Raw genomic sequence first — 6,973 nt, forward strand, 5'->3', positions numbered from 1 at the left:
TGACATATGTGAAAAGCTTCTGTCATGACTTTATTCAGAAACTTCATTCTATTCATTTTGCGAATCTTCTAATATTACGAAATTCTAATTTGACAAAATTCTATTTGCATATGAGTTTCGCTACGCATATGATTTTAAAAATATTTTAAAATCCAGTATCTTTTTTAGTACACTATAACGTAAATTAGTATATAAATCTAATTAAGTAATAAATATTAATAAATCTTAAATGTTAGTAATATTTTAAGATTCAGTACCTTTAGAACTCAGTATATTATATCCACAATATGATTATAAATTAGTAAGTATAAGTACATGCCGTCATGCATATTTTTATTTCAAGATTGGTGACTTATGGAGGAATCTACAATCTCAAGATTTACAAGTAAAGCGGTATAGAAGATTTAGCTTACAAGTGAAAAATCGGTGTATGGGAAAACCGTATTTTGCGTTCTGTCGCGCGTAAATCGTGACCGTGAATAAACCTGCGGTCTTTCCTAAAATCATTCGTTCGACGGAGAATCGTCGTTAAGTTCCTTTGACCTATGTTGCGCGCAATCCCTCTCCCCCCCCCCCCTGCCGAGAGGAAAAATAAAACGAGAAAACGGGGCGATAAATAACGACGCTAAGTATCTAGGTGCGTCCATGTAGTTACCTTCGCGCAATTATTATTCGCCCGCTGCGGCGAGACGAGAACGAGCGCGGGCGTTGTAAAACGCGTGCAAAGACGATCTCATACCTCCTTGTCCTCGACTGTCCTTGTTGCTCGAAGAATGCAATGCGGTGTTTTTCCAACGAGAAGACGGTCGAAGGATAAAGTTTTCGTATCCTGAAGTATAATACAATCGTGTCAAAGGTGGAGTACGGATATGCCTGAAAGGTTCCCGCCCATTAAACACGAATCTGCCAAGCAAAGAGGTAACAAACTTGGCACGAGGATCACGTTCCAAATCGTTCCTAAATTTCAGAAAATCATAATCCGAGATAGGGATAAATCTAAGTTAGGTATATCTAATGCCAATTAAATGCTTTGTCGCACCGCACCGCAGGGAATTTCAATAATAATGGATTGTCGAAACGCATCAAAGATTTTTGGTTGAATGGAACTGACCGACCGAGCGATAATTTTTAACAGTCTTACGACAAATCTGTACAAAGTGACGCCATTCGTGAAACGTCAAATAACTACGACTCCGTCCGTCACGTAATACGTCTCTGACGATTGCAAAGTGAAATTCGACGAAGAGGCACAATTGAACGATGAAGCTACTCGACCCACTTTCTTAAATAAGATCATTCGTTCTCCTTGATGCTCGCAATATTTTAAATTGGACAGTACTCGAGCGAATGCATCGTAATATCGGATGCTGCTGCTTTTTGCTGCAAAATAATCGACTGAGACCGTAAGGTAATTTTATGACTAGCACATTTTTTTTCTGAGATTTGACGGCCAGCTATTATTTATCGTAATTTCTTAACTGTCATCGTTAAATATTCTACCAATTTCTGTTGAGAAGAGAACTCGCTGCAAATCTCTCAAATCTACATTCTGACTGTTTATGAAAAATTGCTTATTCAAAATTTGTTTATTAATTTTCTGCAGCAAAGAAAAAATAAACTTAAAATTCGTTAGAGTATCTGTTATTAACAAAAGTAATGACATAATAATAAATGAAGTAATGATAATTGATAATATATTCGATATATAACGATATATAACGCAGGAATATACGCATTCGATGCATTCAAAATAACGTTCGTTGTAATGATAAAGCGATGCATCGAAAACACATATTGTATAATCAATTATCGACACGTCCGAGGAGAATTAAAGTCTTTAAATAATTCATCCGAGACTTCGAGAATTCATTGAATCGAAGGCCGCTTGGGATCAGATGCAAATCAGATTCATTAGCGTTAAGCCGAACCGGGGGCGGATGGTAGAGTCGCCTGTACAACCCCTCAACGTAAACACTGCCAACGGCACTGCGTCAACCTCCGCTCCGTGAAGGGTTGTTATTGCGCGGTTATATCAACCCCTACTGGCATTCATCTCTTTCACGAAGTACATTTGCACTTCGTGCAAAAGCTTCTTGCATTTTGGTTTTACTCATGCGGAAATATTTGAAAATTGTTCTCATTCCACAGAAATTAAGTTAGAATTCATTTTTGCATTCAGTACATAAAAATAATTACTAGAAAAATTATAAATATTACATTATATAATAAATGTATGTATAATGTAAACATGTAAAAAGTTAATTATTAAAAATTTTCTATTGGTATATATTAAAGCTCAAAATGAAAAAAATAATTTGTCATTTCAAAAATGTATATTAAAATTATATTATGAATTATTATGTCATTTATTTTGAACAAATATAAATTATATCATTATATTTAGAGTAAATAATAACTCTTAATATAATAAAGAAATGAGATAGAATGGAGAATCGATTATTATATTACTATAACTAGCATATCTCGTATTATATATTTTCGATTTATATTTGCTCCATTCTATATATAGTAGAAAGAAGAGCGTTAATTTATAGAAATTGTTGCATTCAATGACTTCAAATAATGATTTAAATACCTTTACATAAAGTTCACGTAAGAGACAAAGCAAAAAGGAGTAATGAATATCAGTAAATAACAGTATGAAAAATAGCACGTTACATACAATGAATAGTCATGTCTGGTATAAAATATGCGTAAGCGGCACGAAGCGATTAGTCTCCAGTAAGAGACTAATCGCAAGTTCTTTCGAAATATCAGTTCTAAATAAGCTCTTGCTCTTTAAACAATAAAAATAAAATATACTTATATATCTACATATTTCAAAAGTAAGTGATATTTTATGAACGTTATGCGAATTGCACCTGTCTCTTTCGCATTCTCATCAAAAGATGTTTCTCATTTTAGATTTTTACTATTGCGAATAAGAGACGTATTTCATCAGGTTCATTGAAAGGGGTAGATAATCGTGGCATAAAGTCCCAAAACATGTCAAAAGCCACATCGGTACTGTCAAGATGGTCGAAATCAATGATCGCGCGTAAATACTTCTGGATTGGGATCAAGTTCGGCACTTTTCCCTGGGGCGGGCCACGGGAACACGGAGATATACCCTCGAGATTACAAGGATTACGCGGAGATTGAATCACTTCCCAGCCACCCCGCACGAATGCCTAAATGTGTCTCCAGCAAGCTGTCCCTTAATCATTGTGTCTTTACCAGAGGTCGTTATCGCGCTTCCGATCCGAAGTTATACGTGTCCCGAATTGCATATCATCAGAAAGCGCTCGTTACGTTACCACGCGTCAGACCGGTTATTATTCATGCATTATAAACTTTTCTCGATTCAATAAAAATAAGTTTGTCTTATGTATTTTTAATCGTTTTGCTAATGTATCTAAAAGGATTGATGATGATGATGATGACAAAATATCCGTGATTAACTACATTTAGATCGGTATTCATAGTCAATTCTTATAAGATAAAATACATTCTTAAGATGTCATGAATCAATCAGAATATTAGCATCTTAAGACACTACTTAAGACGATCTTAAAATAAGAACGGACTACGAAATCCTGCTCTTAGACTTCATTCTTTTGACATCTACCAAATTTATAATTTCATTCTTTCTATTTCTGCAACATGAGAGAATTTAATTTAATTTTTCGATGCAACAATATTAGCAACATTCTCTTCTACAAAAGAAAAAAATGTAGCAAAAAATGTATCGTATGTCCGTGAAGGTAGAGCAATCGCTAGAGATTCAAAAGAAGGCGAGTAGCCAAAGTTTTTCCCCTTACATCTCTATCGACGAACGATCGCGTCAATTATGTGAAACGCGCGTAATGAAAATGCCATGAAAACCAGTTGAAAACAAACTCTGAAAGGATCTTGGCAACCCCTAATCAAGTCCCGTTTAATAAAACCGGGTCCGTGGATCCCCAAGTCTTGCACCCCCAGTGTCGTGGAAGGAGGGGAGAGGAGGGCAGAGGAGATGGAGGGGAGGGAGAGAGGGAGGGGGAGGAGGTGGCAAGCTCGGCTAATCTGACTTTGATTAAACTTTTAGCGACACCGAAAAGGGTGCCGAGCCGATAGAAACGCGTGTGCGAGGCCGGCGTGTAAGTCGATTTTTATTACGTTCCGTCGCATACATTACGCGCGATGCACGGTTAATGGGTTTATCGACGCCGCGGGATTACGACAATAAAGTTTTCCGCTGCGCCGAAAAAAACCACATCCCTCGATTCTTCACGTTCATCACGGTCTTTCGCCGCGTTTATTTGTGCACTAATGACTCTCTCTCTTCGCGTTTAATATTTAATAATGTACACGAGGCGGGACGTTTTTTATAATTGTCGTTTGCAAAAATTATTTATTGCCAGTCGACGTCAAATTTTAATAACGCTACAGTATAGATATACTTTTATATGCATTGGGATCTGAGCACAAAAATTGTCGTAACACTTACTTTGACTTAAGTGTCGTGTCTCCAAGAGACGGCAATAAAGTCGTATGTCATACGCCAAAGCTTGTGCATTACTTACATCTACAACTTAAGTCTCTAAGTAAGTGTTATAATTTTTGTACTCAGATCCTAAGTTCCGAAATACAATAGGTGTAGTCTTAAGGAATCAATCAATTAGCCCGGATCTACAACAGGTGTTTTAAGCCTTAAGTCGTAAGAAATTGATCAATTACAATCGAATGCAAAGAGAATAATTGATTGTGATACGTCCATTTCTTATGGATTAAGGCTTAAAAATCTATTGTAGATCTGGGCTTACTAGTCAAATGTGAGAGAATACTCGATTATGATTGGTCAATTTCTTAAGATTTAAGGCTTAGTCCTATAATTTAGGATCTATTGAGTTGTCCGGAAAGTTCGTGCCGATGTTGAAGGAAAATTGAAACGCAGAAAATTTAAATTTTAGTGTACATTTATTAAATTATGTAGATTAGTCGGCACGAACTTTCCGGACAACCCAATACAATGGGTTTTTAAGCCTTAAGCCATAAGAAATGAAATCATAGTGAATTATTCTTCTGCCATTCGACTATAATTAATCAATTTTTTACAGTTTAAGCTTAAAACATTTATTGTAGATTCAGACTTAAGCTTATTCTACAATGTGTCTCTTTATTTCCTGTTTCTTGCTTTTTATCTCTTGCTTTTTTCCCTCTTTACAATCGTTTTATCGACAATTGCATTTTTTTGCTACATGTTTCCTGTTCTTTCGAAGTTCGTTAACTTTTATCTCGGGCGACATAAAATAAAAAAGAAGCCGAAAGAAGAAGTAAAAAGACAAAATATAAAAAATAGCAAAAAGCAGAAAATAAAAAATAAAAAGTACATTGTAGAATAGACTTTAAAAATTAACACCCATAGTTTCGGGACTAACTACGCATAAGAGAACCAATTAGACCAATCAGAATCCTTTATTTAAAAAAGAAAGACTCTGATTAATTCTCTTATAGACTTTCTACAATAAATTATTATCTAAGTTTTAAATCTTAATCATAAAAAATTAACCATAAATAGAAAGAAAAGATTCTAAATGCAAAAAATATGAAGGTGATCGACTTACGCTGGCTGATTAAATACTTCCTTTAAATTGCAATCTCAGTTACATCGCCCATTATAAATATAATCATAACATACATATTGTTAATTCATGTTTTACACCAATCTTTTCTCTTTACGCGATCAATTAAACACAGCATTCTAATTTATACGAGGGTAAGTATTGTTACGTCATTGCCAATGTTGTCATTTTTTAAACACGTAAAAAATATCACTCACTGAAGTGCATATGCGTTGTATCCAGCATGCACTTCTACGAGAGTAATGGCACGAACCGACTATAACTGTTGTTACAATTTTCGAAGATAACTGCACGATTTGAAACACTATTAAACGCGATGACGCGATTCAAACAAACGTAAATACATCACATCATAGTGAGAGAATCAACAATCAAGCAAATGGCCGGTAACGCTCTCTGCCGTTACAACGACGAAACTGAAACTGACTGAAATTAGTCAATAACTGTGTGATGTACAGCATTACCGACGACGATATTGAAACTGCAGGTGATAAACTACTGTTGGTAAAGTCGGAACAATTCGATCTCGAGTGAGGTTCAAGGACTTACTTCGTGAGATTGAAACAAACGGATTCACTATTTTAACAAAGTAATAATATTCGAGCCACTTGACTTATCGCATTAAAGTATACTGATTACAATAATAAATGAGAGATTACAATAATTAATTGCTCACTTTGTTTTGCTCGGCATCTTCTCCTCCTCCTCCTCTTTCTACTCCTCTTTTTCCTTGGCTCTTTTTTCCTCAGCTGTTGCTCCTGTTGCTTCTTTACTGTTCTTTCATGACATTCATAATACCCAGTAAACGAGAATAGATTCAAATAAATTGAAATGGATTCAGATTTTCAGAAATATTGATTCACGAATGTTAACATAAATGTTTTTCAATCCTAAATGCATTTTTATTTATTTATTTAGGAATTGCATGAAAGCATATCTTTATGCCTTTCAATCTAAAAATAATATTAGCTTTTTCTGTGCACACAAACATACAACTGTGAATACTGTTCAAAATTTTGAATGGAAATGCAGTTTTTCAATCCAATTGCATCCAATTGAATCCAATTAAATCTAAAAACAGTATTCGCTATTTAAAATACACATTCGGATAAAAAAAATTTCAATTCATTTTAATCCATTCTCGTTTGCTGGATAATCATTCGCCAAAACACGGTTTTAGATTAACACGAACACGATAATCGAATGCGACGTACAAGTTTCTACCTGACAAAAGAATGATGCGAAGCGCTATCGCGTGGAGCTCTCGTTGTACAACCCTCTCGTTGTAAATTACTTCTGCATACGGACTTAGAACAGAAGTTTTTAGCAAACGTCGTTTACATTGATAA

Source organism: Atta cephalotes, assembly GCF_000143395.1.
Source record: "Atta cephalotes unplaced genomic scaffold scaffold00002, whole genome shotgun sequence".
NCBI classification, from domain to species: Eukaryota; Metazoa; Arthropoda; class Insecta; order Hymenoptera; family Formicidae; genus Atta; species Atta cephalotes.